Source organism: Petaurus breviceps, unplaced genomic scaffold (genome assembly GCF_028583685.1).
Source record: "Petaurus breviceps papuanus isolate PSGF00001 unplaced genomic scaffold, PetGlider_PUasm1.0 490, whole genome shotgun sequence".
Classification (NCBI taxonomy): domain Eukaryota; kingdom Metazoa; phylum Chordata; class Mammalia; order Diprotodontia; family Petauridae; genus Petaurus; species Petaurus breviceps.
Genome location: NW_027186352.1, coordinates 16,320,001 through 16,335,758, shown reverse-complemented (window position 1 = coordinate 16,335,758; position 15,758 = coordinate 16,320,001). Strand labels below are relative to the sequence as shown.

The 15,758-nt window shown below is 37.9% G+C and overlaps 1 protein-coding gene and 1 pseudogene across 1 annotated transcript in view; one reads left to right on the top strand and one right to left on the bottom strand.

Moving 5' to 3' along the window:
• LOC138172037 (protocadherin-15-like) overlaps positions 1-15,758 on the top strand; it is a 2,287,527-nt gene that overhangs the window by 2,193,067 nt on the left and 78,702 nt on the right. The window lies entirely within an intron of this gene.
• Positions 2,638-3,112, bottom strand: LOC138172078 (guanine nucleotide-binding protein G(I)/G(S)/G(O) subunit gamma-5 pseudogene; annotated as a pseudogene).

The following is a 15,758-nucleotide window of genomic DNA, read 5'->3' as shown; positions in this document are numbered from 1 at the left end:
CAATTGGGGAATAACTAGAAGTTCTCAATTATAAGAATATACTTTACTTCCAATAATGAAAAATGCCTTATTATCTCTTATAAAGCTTAGTTTGCTAATGTCACCCTATAATCCCCACCTAGACACATGTGTGCCATAAACACACACACACACACACACACACACACACACACACACTAAGACAACAGTTTTCTTGAACTTTAGGAGAACAAATGCCAGGAAATCCTATCCATATTGACATCAGAGGGTAAACCAAAGCAAACAAGAATGTTTTTAATTGTGAAGAAAATTAATTCTTGTAGGCATTTATTTGCTCAGTTAGGCAAAATATGACTCCCCTCAGGAGGCAGCATGGCAATGGTATTGGACTTGGAGTCAGGGAGCATTGGTTCAAATCCTGAGTGTGTTATCTTGGACAAGTAATTTTGCCTCTCCGGGCCTTGTCCATGTGCAAAATGGACAAGTTGAACTATATGACTTTGTATATTGCCTGAACCTCTAAATCTGTTGGGTTGCTTTTTACTCTCAGGGAATGAACTGTTTCTATTAGTAGAGTGATATTTTATTGATGAGGTTTTTTTATAGAGTAAACTCATTTTAGATATATGTGCTTTGCACTTAGTAGGTGTTTGATAAGTTTTAAAATTAATTTGATAAATCAAATTGCTCATATAATAAAAATATATCTTATACTTTATTAATATGCTTCAAAGAGGAAGTTAAGTACAGCAGAAAGAACATTGAACCTGAAATCTGTTAGCCCTGGGTTCAATACTTCTTTAGACATTAACTTGCTCTGTGAGTCTGGAAATGTCACTTAAATTCTCTAAGCCTCAGTCTCCTTACCTGTAAAAAGAGGTGAATGAAAGCCCTTCTTCCCAGGGCTATTGTGAGGACCAAAGAAATAAAGTACATGAAAGGTAGTTTACAAATCTGAATGTACTATATCAGCATGGCTGTTAGTATTAATACTGCTGTTATTCTTCCCACAATTATAGACACTTAGAATTCTGTTATGTCTTTCTTTGTACCAACCAAGTTGTAGGAAGTACAAGTATCATTATCCCCACATTTCAGACAAGTAATTCAAGACTTAGAAACCCAGAGTTGCATAAATAATAAGTAAAAGGAGAAGTGCTTGAATTTGGACTCTAAGTCTGGGGCTTTTGTGACTATACAAGCCTTGAAGGTTTTTCTAAGATGCAAACAAGAATAGCAAAATATGGCTAAGCAAATTCCAAGTCACAGAATCCTGGAGGCAGCACTGTCATTCATTCTCTGTGTTACCTTGAAAAAATCACTGAAGGTCTCTGGGCCTTAGTTTCCTCCTCTGTAAAATGAAGAGATTGGATTTGTCAAGCTCTTAGATCCCTTCCATTCCTAAATCCATGAGCCTATGAATAATCAAATCTCTCATTTGGAAGAAACCTTCATGGCTGTCTACTCCATCACCTATGTGAAAGACCAGCTTATTTTAAAATAACTTGAAAAAGTCATGGAAGGTCATAAATATATCTTAAGAGCTAATGTGGAGTTTTGCGGTGTAGTATTTTTTCTGATATTTCTATCTGTGCATTCTGGATATGCCACAGATAATGATTTATTCATATTTAAATCCTCACATGAAGTCTATTTAAGGGAAAGACAATTATAGAGAAGCCAGGTGCCTTGCCCTGGGTCATAGGTCTACCCAAAAGGAGAACCCATGCATGAATCAATTTAATTCTCTGAACATTTATTAAAATCCACATTTTGCCCATCTTGCCTATTTAAGTATAGAATTTGGCCATTTCTTAGACAGATATCACAGAGCCCTTTACCACAGGGAAACATCCTTCTAGATGTTAAAAATAATCATTCCCTGGGAGTGAAAATGTTAAATGCCATGTTGACATAAACTACAAATGAATATTGAAATGGATTGTCTTTCTCCCCAACAGAACTCAATTTTATTTATTCTCATAAAATCTGTGTCAATGTCAAGAAACACTAATGTTTCTTCTTCTTATGGAATTTAAAATTACATAAGATGATTCTATTTGTTATGTGGATGAATGTCATGTTCAGAAATGGAAAGTACACTTCCTGAGGGCATAGAACTTTTCTTTTACACTCAGTGGTGCCTAACATATAGCCTGGCATACAGTGGGCACTTCACATATACATAATTAGCTTAATTGAACAAAAAGCTGGAACTCAGATCATGTAGAGCTAAAAGAGAACTTGCAGATCGTGGTATCCAACTCCTTCATTTTGCAAGTGGGTAAACTGAGGCATAGAGATGCCTAGAGACTTGCATACACATAACAAACAGGATACACATAGTAAATCTTCAGCTTGAACTTGGGTCCTCCAACTCCAAGTTTAGTGTGCACTGCATTTCTCCTTTAGATTCAAAATTCAAACTCAAAATGTATGTGATGTAAGTCATTCTACAAACGATAAGGTAGGGCAATGAAATAAGGAATTTAACATGTTCCGGATTCTCACAACACTTTAAAAATAAAGTAAAATGTTAAAATGAGAAAAAAATTACCTGGGGTATAAACAATGTGGATCGCCTCTGACCTTTCATCATATTACACCAAAGCAGAATTAGGTTAATTATTTTTCCTCTGAATACTTAATTATATTCTTGCCAGTGTACAAAACAGAAACAGAAGAAAATAGGGAGAGGTAGATGAGAAAGGCTGACACAAGTTGAAATTTGGATGATTAACTTGGCACGTTGTTACACACCTGTAGATTAAGCTTCTGTGCAGGCTTCAGAATTCTCTCTCCTTTGAATAGTCACAACTCACATCACAGAACATCACATCGCGTCACAGATCCACATATGAAGATGGATTCGGAGATCCTTCCCAAGTAGCTTAGGGTCATCTTGCTATAGGAATGAACAGACTTTCTGGGGTTGGAAAGGATTAGTACTGGAAGATACCCCAGTCAGCAGGGAATCATTTTGGGCATTTTGCAGACAAAATTGTTTCAGATCAGCGGCAGCTTGAGAAACCTTCACGCGGTGGAGCCTGGCCTCGAGCCGGGGCTGCTGCACCACCTTCCTCATGGCGACGACGTTGGAGCTGCTGGACATGGCGCAAGGAGCCGGGGTCTGCGCTCAGTTGTGGGTGGTCGGGCAGACCCTGGCTCTCTGGGTCTCAATTACGTTTATTTTTACAGATGCCATTTAATATGTGAGAAATTCAAAAGACTTCAAAATGTGATTTTCCTTGATTTTTCTGAAGATTCACTTGTCTTCTATAACATAATTTCCATCAATATACCAGAAAATACTGGGTTGGTGGCCATATGGATGTCACTCGGCCTCTTGGTGCCCTTAGATAATTAGAGATGTATATAACAAAGGAGTCACCAGTCTATGTAAGTGCAAGGAGTTTCTAGACAGAGAGTTCCCCATATTAATAAAATCACAAATTTTGATCATTTTAAAAGACCATTAAGTTTTCTACATTTTAACCCTTTGGAGAGTAATAGATCAAATTTAGATTATATGTAGAGGTGGTGGGAGGTACAATTGGTTAGGAAAAGAGCATCAATGTTCACATTCCACCTCTTCCAGTTAATTAATAAGTGAACTTGGGTAAGCTGTTTGGACTCTCTTGGTCTGTTTCTTCTCTAAAATGAGGAAGCTGGCCCAGATGGCTTCAAAGATCAGTTATAGCTCAACATTTATGATCATTTTTTTTTTTTTGGTGCTGCTCCATACATTCATGGAATGAAGTTAAATAGAGAATGTTCTAGATTTGTAGTCAGAGAAACTTTCTCTATGTTTTTGTCCTGGGTAACCATGGGCCAGACTCTATCTTTTGGTCTCTGCTATGATTCTGATATTTGCATATTAGTTGGGTTCTCTCATCAAGATTTTCCCTTGATTCATGTAATGCTTCAAATGGAAATTACATATAGTCCATTTTCACTCTCCTGTTTCTTAAAAAGGAATTCTTATTGCTTGGTGAGCCCAGCTAGCACTAGAGGGTGGTCCATTGGTTAGATTCCAATAATCTCTGAAGGCAAAAGCTATTTTTCAACTTTGTCTTTTATCTTTAGTACTTAGCATTGTGTTTTATATATAATGAACACTCTAGTGCAGGAGTTCTTAATTTGGTGTCCATGAACTGTTTTTTTTTTACATTTTTATAATTGCATTTCAATAATTGCCTCCTTTGTATTCCTAACACAGTGCCTGATACACAGTAAGCAGCTAGAAAGGTTTGATGATTTGTTGATTTTATGTATTTAAAAATAGTATTCCATTGTGAATTTATCCAACCATTTTGGAGAGTATTCTGGAATTATTCCCAAAGAGTTATGAAGTTATCTTTCACCCAACAATACCATTTCTGCGTCAATTTCTAAAATGTTAGGGGAAAAGGGAAAGAACTTATATGTTCTAAAATACTTATAAATAGTTCTTTTATGGTGGCAAAGAACTGGAAATTGCAGAGATGTCCATCAATTGGGGAATAAACAATTTTTGGTATATGATTATGATGGAATATTATTGTGCTATAAGAAATGATGAACTCAATGATCTCAGAAAAAATATGAAAAGACCTACACAAAATAATGACGAGAAAAGTGAGCAGAGCCAAGAGAACATTGCATATAGTAACAGCAATATTTTTAATGGGTTTAAGTGAACAAGTCATTTTTACTATTATAAATACCCAAATTAACTATAAAAGATATATGGAAAAAGATGCTAACTACAGCCAGAGAAAGAAGTGGTGAATAGAATTATGTATAGCATATACACATACATATGTATGTTTGGGCATATACATTTACATCTATATAGAGACATATATGTATATTTGTGTCTAATGGTAGCCATCTCTAGGGCAGGGGAAGGAAAGGGGGAAAAGAAAAAAAAAGAAAAAATACACCATTATTTTACTCTATGTTCAAAAGGAATAGCAACTAGTACAGAACAGATTTGCAATTTCATGTTCAATAATCTTTTTATTATACCATATTATGGAAATGCTTGTTTTATTCCATAAATCAAAAATTAGATAAATATATTATTCCATAAAAGGGTCCAAAGGCTTTACCAAACTTCCACAGGGGCCCATTGTAGCAAAAGATCATGGAGCCCTGCTCTAGGGAATATTTGTGGGGTGGACAAGAGCGGTGGAAAATGAGACGACATGATGAGACTGCAAATAGTAATGAATCACACTGGACTACTTGTTCACAAGAATCCAATATTTTGTTTTCTGTGCACGGTGTTTAGTTTCCTGTCTCTATAACTTTGCACAAAGTTATGGCTGAAATGTTCTTTTAAATTTCTTCACAAATTGGCCTTAACCAATGATCAGACTTTATTATATGTTCCTCCTCTTCCAGCAATCTACAATTTAGCCAAAATAAATTTCTGGATTTTCCTTGACTATCCATCTCTCACCTATGAGTCTTTGCATAGGTTGCCCCACTTGCCTAGAATGCATAACTTCCTCACCTCCAACTCTCAGAATCCCTTTGTTACCTGAAAAACTCTGCTCAAGCATCATTTTCTATGTTAAATATTGTCTGCTTCCTTAGTTCCTAGTAACCCTCCACCAAGCTCCAAAATTGAACTCGTATTTTTTTTACAAATGCATTTATGTATATTGTGTCTTGTCTTCAAAAAGATGTAAACTTATTGAGGAAAATCACTGTTTCATATCATCTTTGTATGCTCAGTGTCTTGAACAGCGTCTGACCCGTAAAAGTTACTTGATTAATGCTTATTGATTGACTGATTTATTGATTGGAACTCCAAGATTCCTTCAAGGAAGATAAATCACTCTGCTCATCAGCTTCCACAGAATGAAAATGAACTTGGTGTTTCCTATCAAGCTACTTTTGCCATTCTGGTGAATGAGAGAAGTCAGAAGACTTGAGTTTAAGTCTGATACCTGTACTAGTTATGGGACTATAGATCCCTAAGCTTTAGATCGCTCGTTTATAAAATGGAAAGAAATATGTTTGAATTAGGGTTCGACTCTCATGCTGCCTTCTATGTAAGCAAAACCTGACCTAACATCCCACAATTGTTACTGACTCCATCACCAAAATTTCTATGTGTTTCTATATCTATAACTTTTGTTCATCTATGTGCCAGTTAACCTTATTCTCCTATCCCTGTCTCCCCCCAAAAAATTAAACTCCATGAGAGTCATCATTTTTGTCTTTGTCTTTGTATCTCTAGTGCCTATCAAGTTCCCATTTGTTAAATGTTTATTGAATGAATGGAATCATAGATCTACTACAGGAAATCTGAATATTGGTTTCTTTATTCACCTTTAAATTCAATTCAACACACATTTACACATTTTTTACTATATTCCATGCAGTACTCTAGTTTGCAGGGAAGAAAAGACAAAAATAAGTTAATCCTTGCCCTCCAGAAGCTTACATTCTACCAGTATGGAAGAGAATTAAAAAATATATATGTTTACACACACACACACACACACACACACACACACACACACACCCTATACAAAACAAGTCTATAGTATTTTTTTCCCTTGGGGGAATCAGAAAAAAAACCCCTCTAATAGAAGCTGTCATTTAAGTTTACTTTTGAAGGCACTAAAGGCAACATTCAAAGCAGAAAAGGAGTGGGCAGCTATCAGAGATTTCATTTACAGCACTGCATTTGCTTATCTGGGCCAGAATATTCACAAACATCAGGACTGATTTGATAAAAATGATGGGAAAATTCAGAAACTAGTAAATGAAAAACAAGAACTCCACAAGGTTTACCAGAAGGATATTTAATCCATCTCTAAGAAGGCAGAATTTAACTCTATCAGAAGTAAAATCCAAAAACAAAAACAAATAAAATGCAATTGAATATTAGAGAGGTACAGACCTCTTGACTCAGTAAGAAGGCAGATGAGATTCAGCTTTATGCTGATAGTAACAATCCAAAGTTCTTCTATGATGCCCTGAAGGCTATTTATGGGCCAAAGAACTTTGGGACATCTCACTATACAGTGCTGATGGAGATACATTGATGAGTTTTGATAAAGGTGTGATTGATCCTGGAGAGATGGACTGAACAGTTCCATATTGTTCTCAACAGACCATCATCAACCAAACCTGAAGCCATTAACAGTATACCTCAGGTTGAAGTCAATCCCTCTCTAGCCAAACTTCCAACTTAAGAAAAAGTTGTGTATGCCATTAGTATCTTCTTTTATGGCAAAGCACCCAGTGCTGATTCCATTCAGAGATCTAGAAGGCAAGGGGTCCACTGATCATACAAATGCTGACTGAAATCTTCCAGGTTGAATGACAATAGGAGGTTTTCCTCCAGGAGATCAAGAATGCCCCCATTGTCCAACTTTATTTAGTTAAAGGAAATAGGTTATACTATGACAACCATGCTGGGGGAGAGCAGACTCTCTCTTAATCATTGCTGGTAAGATTCTTGCCAAAGTCCTCCTTAATAGGCTGATTGTTAATAAATGAATCCATTCTAGAAGATGTTCACCTACCTGAGGGTCAATGTGGCTTCAGAAAGGACCAAGGAAAAGTCAACATGTTGTTTGCTGCCCAACAATTCCAGGAGAAGTGACAGGAACAGAACAGAGATCTGTACACAATGTTTGTAGATTTGTCCAAACTTTTGATGCTTTCAGTCATGAGGGCTTGTGGAAGATTATGGCAAAATTTGTTTCCCCAGAGAAGTTCATCAATATTATACTCTAATTTCAGTATGGCATGCTTGCATGGATGTTCGACAATGTTCTCATGCTTTCCCAGTCACAAGTGGAATAAATCAAGACCATGTGCTTGCTCACATGATTTTAGCATGATGTTTTTGGTCAGACATGTTCAATGAGCATGAAAATGGCGTCAAGATGAGTTGCCTCACTGACAGTAAGTGATTAAACTTGAAAGGGCTAAAATCCAAGAGAAAATTGGAGGGAGAATTAGTGTATGATTCCTTGTTCACAGATGATTGTGCATTCAATGCAGCCTCTGAAATGCAACAGAGTGTGAAGTGATTTTCTAACACTTGTGCTGATTTTTACCTGATAATTACCACAGAGGTTCTCCACCAGCTAGCACCACTTCATTCATACATGGCTACAGAAAATGAAGAAATGTTTAATTCTGTGGATTATTTCACTCATGTTGGCAGTATACTTTCCTGGGAAGTACGCATAGATAATAAGGTTGATGCACAATTGCCAAAGCTAGCTCAGCTTTTGGGAAGCTCCAAAAGAAGGAATGAGAAGAGGTAGCAAGTCACCTACCAAACTGAAGATCTACAGATTTGTTTTACTAAGCTCATTGCTATATGCCCATGAAACTTGGACAATTTCCCAGTGACATTCCAGGAAGTTGAATGGCTTCCATTTAAATTGTTTTAGGAAGATTCTGAAGATCATTGGGCAAGATAAGGTGTCTGACACTGAGGTCCTCTGTTGTGCTGAACTATCAAACATTCAAACTCTACTGCAGAGAATGCAACTGATGGGTTGTCTTCAAAATGTACATTTGTCTAAAAGAATGTTTTACAGAGAATTCACATGAGACAAAAACTCACATCGAGGTCAGAAGGAGTGATAGAGGACTTTTTTTTTCTTTTTGAATGGGGGAGGGCAAGGCGATTGAGTTTAAGTGACTTGCCGAAGGTCACACGGTTAGTAAGTGTTAAGTGTCTGAGGCCGAATTTGAACTCAGGTCCTCCTGACTCCAGGGCCAGTGCCCTATTCACTGAGCTGCCTAGCCACTCCATCTACAGGACATTCTTAAAGCCTCTCTGAGGAACTTTGGGATTGATGGTGAGCCATAGGAGACACTGTCACAGGACCATTCAACATGATGTGCCCACATCAATGCTGTTGTGCTCTATAAGGAAAGCAGAATTGCAGAAACTCAAGAGAAATGTGAAATGCACAAATTTAGAGACATCTCTGTCCCAAATGTTCAAATACATTATTTTTGCCCAACCTGTGTAGTACCTTCTTATCAGCCACAGTCAGACACACGGTACTTTGACCTTGACATCGTGATGTTATTTTGGTCTTCTCAGAGTACTAAGGACAACAACAAAGGCAGCAAAGGATTGAGATGAGGAGAGAGTGTATTCCAGGCAAGGAGGATCATCTGCTGGGAGCTTTTGGGGTAGAGACAAAATATTGTGTATGTGGAAAAGCAAGTAAGATACTTTGAGTGGATCAATAGGTCTTAGGGTGGGGGCAGGATAGTCTAGAAAAAGAAGTGAGATTCATAGAGGGAAGGTTTTAGAAATTCCAAAGAAAAGGTTTTGAGTTTTCCTTGTGGGGTGATAGGCAGTAAAGGAAACCCCTGAGCAAAAGTGACATAAGCGATTAGAGATATCAGCATGGTGCCTCCGTGGGAAATAACGTAGAGGCAGGGCCAGGGAGGAGACCATCACAGCCATCAGAGAAGGGAAAAGAGCCTGAAGTAGGGAGACAGTGCCTATGAGAGTGAAGAGGAAGGGATGTAGGGAAGCCACGTTGTGAAGAGTCAGTAGTACCTGGCAACTGATTGGATGAACACTTGCATGACCCAATAGGTACCAGGAAAGAACAGAGATCATTAGGAAACTTCTGGTGGCCTTCACAGACCCTTTGATGGTAATTACCCATTAATATTTCGGCTTCTTTTTAAGTCATTTAGGCAATATAGGGGAAAATATGGATTTCTGCTGTTAAAAATTAATGGGTTCACCTACTCACCAGATCTATAGCGGCCATTATTTAATCATTTTCTTTTAATGTTGTTCACTAAAGAGTGAGTTCCAAAAAACGTCACTCTACTAGGGAGCTGATGTAAGAGAGTAAGTGGTTGCCTGGGTCTAGGCTTTCATTTAGAAATATAATCATCTTCAGTTAAGTGGATTATTTTCAGAGTTTCTGACGTTAACTCTTTTGGAGTAACTTTGGGGTGCAGTTTGGTACCTTCCCTTTTCACTGCCTGACAAGCATAAAACACCATAAGAAGCTTATCCCACAGTCTGTGGAATCCATTCTTCTTGTGTGACCTTTATCAGATATTAATGACTATTGTCAAGAGTGCTGGAAGAAAGTTGGATTCTGGTGAAGTCAAATCTGTGCTCTTGTAGAAACCTTGATTTACTCACACATCAGATGTCAGCCTTTTCATTTCAGGAATACCTTCTTCATTGTCTTTACCCTATTGGATGCAATGTGAAACCTTTTTTTTCAGTTGGTGAATGTAACTCTTTTAATAGTCCAAATGATACGAAAGAGGTAGTATGGGTGTAGCTGATGACGTGTTCAACTTGGAACCAAGAAGACTCATTTACGAATTCCACCTCTCATACTATCTAAATGACTCTGGACAAGTCACCTAACCTTTTTGAGTCTCAGCTTCCACATCTGTAAAAGTTCAGACTTTTGACTCAGTACCCTCTGATATTCCTCCCACCTATCAATCTGTGATCATCTGACTTTATTTTTCTTATAAATTTGTCAAGGAGGGGAGGTGGCAAAGATCAAAGATCCTGCCTTTGTTGTGGTCAGTTAACACAAAGTGGGACTTCCATTTGGATATCTTAAAGGATAAACCATGACTTTTAGTTTGCTTTAGAACTTTTACTCCAGTCCTCCTTTGAGCTTTTAGGGTGGTCTAGAGGTGACTGAGCACTTAAGTCTGGACCAGTGGAGAAGAGGCGCTAGTGGATCTAGAGAGCCCAAAAAGACATTCAGTATGGTTCCCAGGGCCATACCATGAGACTGTCCTCTGAGGACAAGATTAGCTAATATATCAATGGTCATCACTAGGAGGTGATGTATTCTTGGATGACAATAACTCACAAAGATAGATAACTAAGTCCTGGTGGGATTTCAACAGGTCTTTAGAGGGAGCATCCACACTGCAAAGATCCTGCAAACAAGTGTCGATTTAGTAATGAGGATGTTCCTCCTTACTCTAGCATTTGACCTGTAAACCTGGTCTCTCATAACCTAAGCAAACAAAGTCCAGGACATTAAATCAGTGATAGATTTTTTTCCCTGTCCCTTTACTTCAGTGTTTGACATATCTGTGATCTCAGAGTTTTGGACAATTTCTTTGAGGCTGTAGGTTATAGACATTCTATGAATATGATTCATTCTAACCCTTTCTAGGCCCTTCCAGAAGCCCACCACAGTGCCTCCATGCAATATACTGATGCCTTCCTTTAGGATAGGGGATATTCACCTGGTATCCATCAACTTCTTTTTAGAAAAATATTTTATTAACTGTTTTTAATACAATTGGTTTCCTTTGTAATCTCACAAATGTTCTTAATGAATTTCAGGACATTACTTCAAAAATGAGATCAAAGACTTTGCCAGATTTACTTTCCAAAGATTTGTCCTTTGTGTGTGCATGTGTGCGCGCGCACACACACACACACACACACACACATACACACAAGCAAGCAAGCTGTTTCTTAGGCCTGTTGTCATAGCCTAGATAGCAGTGGAACACATGAGGTGATTGTCAGTTTTCCTTTATTCTTGCCATGTGACTGGCCCATTTCCTTTTCTTGTCCTACAAACTTCTGATGACATCCTTGACACTATCTCTCCTGAGCATGTCTTGGTCAATAATGGATTATAACCTGCATGCCCCTGTGCTTTGACATTTCTCCCCAGTGACCTTTAACTTTCACTATTAAAGATCTCAGTATTCCATAACTTTGAGCCATTCAGCACCTTGATCTAATCTCACAAAAGGACCAAACTACCATTATCCCTTCCCTGATCATTTGCATGTAGACTATAACTTGAGATTCTACTGTTCAAAGTTATATTTTCCCCATTAATGGCTTTTCATTTCAAATTCATAAACTGCATATTATATTGCTAACGATATAGTGTTATGCTAATGTGGTATAGTTGGCAATAATAATGATAACTGGCATTTATATAGCATTGTGAATTTTGCAAAGCCCTTTATATATATAATACCTTATTTGAGTTTCAAACCAACCCTATAAGATGGACACTATATGTATGAATATAACAATTTCATAAATGAGAAACTGAGGCAAAGAAAGGTGACTAGATTTGACACAGGTCATATGAGGGTCAGAAGTGAAAAGAAAAAGGAGTGATATAATGTAAGCTATTTGAGGGGACTCATCTCTTAGTATCCCTGGTGCTTAGGACAATACCTGGCCTTTAATAAGAGCTTAGTAAAATGCTTGTGTAGCAAGGGGGTGAAGTCTGAAGAACTTTGGGCATGGACTCAGGAAGAACCATATTCAAATCCTGCCTTGGATCCTTACTAAGCGCATGACCTAGGGCAAGTCACTTACCATCTGTGTGCCTCATTTTCTTCATTTATAAAATGAGGATAGGGGAGGCTAGGTGGTGCAGTGAGTAAAGTGCTGGCCCTGGAGTCAGGAGAACCCGAGTTTGGTTCCGGCCTGAGACAACCCCCCACACACACACACAAAAAAAAATACTAGCCGTGTAACCTTGGGCAAGTTACTTAACCCCAATTGCCCTGCAAAAAGGCAAATAAATAAAAAAAAATAAAATGAGGATAATAATTGTGTTTACCTCTCAGGGTTATTGTGAGAGGAAAAAAGGGGATCATATTGTAATGCCCTTTGCAAACCTTAAAATGCTAAAGAAATGCTATCTATGATTAATTTTTGAGCCAAATCCAAAGATAAAAAAAGTTGTAGTAAAATTAATCAAATTCTTTTAAAAATGACATGATTGACTAGTGGTGGTGAAAATAGCATGGAGCTATGACATTGGGGTCTGGATTACTGGGCTGAACTGTGGGAATTATGGGTTCAAGTGAATTTCCCACTCTCTCCTCAGGTATAAAATGAGAAAGTTGGGCTAGCCAGGAGACACTTTAGAGGACATAGCCTCATTGATTTAGAGTTCAAAAGGATATGAAAGGCCAGCTAGTCTAAACTCTTCATTTTAAAATTAAATAAACTGAGGCAGTATTTGCCCAAGGTCCCAGAGGTTGTAAGTAGAAAATTAGAACACAGGTGTGTGACTGTAGAGACACAATTTATCCCATACCATCCTGATCATTCAGGCTTCCCCACCTCTAGTCCTCTGCAGGTCTAGAAAATCTTCCTGCACCTACACTACTCCATAAGTACTTTAAAATCAAAATTACATTAAAAGCAATGTAGATCCAGATGTCAAAACAAGACAAAGCTGGCCATTTATGAGTCTTGCTTCATAGATTTTAAATGAGATTCAAAACCTCCATCTCAGAGCCCTTACCCAAGGAGGCAAATGTGCATATTTAAAACAGAACTGTTTATAATTCATAGGAGAAAGTAAGCCTTCCATTTTTAATTGTGCATGACTCTAGTGTGTATGACTGGTAGGCGTATGAATTTTTATTTGTAAATTTATGTTCTCTGATGGCAAAATGAAAAGGCACTGTGAAAAATTATGAAGAATAGAGTTGATGTTTCTGTATAAAAATGACTCATGTTAGTTCTCGGTGTTTGTTTACAAGGTTCAGTCATTTCAGGAGACTCATGCTAAATAAAGTCCCTGGCCTAATATTAATTGAAAAATAAATAAATATGATGCGGTAAAAACAGCAATTGTGGGGTCCTAAAAACTGGAGAAATAAGGAGATATGAACAATGAAAAGTCATTGGGTATGGAGGAAACTGGTTTAAATTATGGGCAATTGCTTTCTCCCTCAATATCCTCATCTGGAAAAATGAAAGAATTAATCTAGACGCCCTCTGTTCCTGTTCTGAATCTAAGATCTATGACATTGTCTTTTCTCCTCTCTGAATCTCAGTTTTCCCTTCTGTACAATGAGACGATTGGATGAGATGAACTCCATGCTCTATTCCAACTCTGTCTATTATATGTGGCACTGGGTAAATTCTTTGCTCTCTCTGAACTTCAGTCTCCTCATCTGTAAAGTGAAAGGATTGGACCAGTTGACCACTAAAGCCGCTTTCCACTTGGAAATCTACAATTCATGATTTGGGGCAAGTCCCTTTTCCTCTCTAATCTTCAGTATCCTCTTCTGAAAGTTAAGCTAGATGGCCTCTAATTTCCTTGCCAAGTCCTGTATTCTGGGTGGTTGAGTTACCTACTGAAAACTAAAGTGAATCAGCCGAAAACATTCAAACAAATGTAACTTAATAAGCCAGTGACTTTTACTGCTTGAGGAACTAGTTTGAATTTTCATGCTTTGATTGCATATATTCTCTGGGATTTCATCTGGACAATTCTGGATGATTTCAGGGAAGCCATCCACGATGATCAGAAGTACAAAGATTGCAGGCAATTTCTGAACAAGTAGGGAGACGAATGTGGGAAAAATCTTAAATAGCTAAAATTGGAATTTCAGTGGGTTTTATTTGTCATTTCACACATCATTGTATTTTAAAAGGAATAATGAAAGTGCTCCGTCCCCTTTGGTGTTGAAAATATCAGCTTGTGATTTAGGGCAGGACCGTACAGATGTCTGCAACATTTTACTGGGCTCCACATTGTTTTCATTGTTTCTTCCAAATAAAATCCAGTGAACAAGTGCAGGGTATCTGTTGCTACTAAGCATGGTGTTCTCCTGGGAAAGGCAGTGTGGAGGAGTGGACAGAGTACTGGCCTTGGAATCTACAGAGACAACTTCTGATGTCACCTCCAAAACTCAGATAGCTGTTTTAACTATGCTGAGCCTCAGTCCCCTCTATAAAACGTGAATCATAGTATCCTAAATTTGGAGCTAGAAAAGATCTTTGAGACTATCTCAATTATATTTTAATGAGGTCTTTTATTCTCTTTTTTAAAGAGTTCATTTTATTTTATTGCTTTTTGGATGGGGTAAGGCAAGGCAATTGGGGTTAAGTGACTTGCCCAAGGTCACATGGCTAGTAAGTATTAAGTGTCTGAAGCCGAATTTGAACTCAGGTCCTCCTGACCTCAGGGTCAGTGCTTTATTCACTGTGCCACCTAGCTACCCCTGAGTATCTCAATTTTAAATATTAATTTTGTTATCATTAGAACTCCCTGGACCAGTTCTGCTCATGACCCAACCCTACCTCATAAGCTTAGGGAGATGGTTGAGCATCATATAGGTAAAGTGATTTGGCCACAATTCCACATATAATTAAGTGTCAAAGTTAAGGCTTAGGCCTTGGTCTTCCTCACTTCAGGCCCAGCAGCACTCTTTCTACAACACCACGCAACCTGAACTCTCAGGATTACTTTGAATATATAACTGATGGATGAAGCAAGCTGGCCTAAAGCTAATATGCATGAAGGTTATTTAAAAAAAACCCTATATAACTATATCTTTTAAACTAATTCATTTTTTTCAGTTTCAAATTTTTCTCCTTCCAGCCTCCTCTCCCCCACCCATTGAGAAAGTAAGAAAAATCAAGCTCATTACAAGTATGAGAGTCATTATAAACACATCTCTGCATTGGTCATATCCCTCCCCTCCCTAATTCATTGTAGGGACGGGGTGGGGGTAGGGCAACCAAGAAGGTGCCTTCAGTTCATATGAAGAATGGTTGAAAGAATCAGAGATGTTCACCCCAGAAAAGACTTGGGAGGACCATGAAAGCTTTCTTCATGAATTTGAATGGTTTTCAAATGACAGAGGAAGTAGACATATAATACTTGGTTCTGGAAGGTAGATCTGCAGGCAACGGGTGAAAGTTACAAAGAGATGGATTTAGGATCAATGTAAGGAGAAACCTTTTAACAATTAGTGCTACAGAAAACTAAAAGAGTTCTGATTGTGGGGAG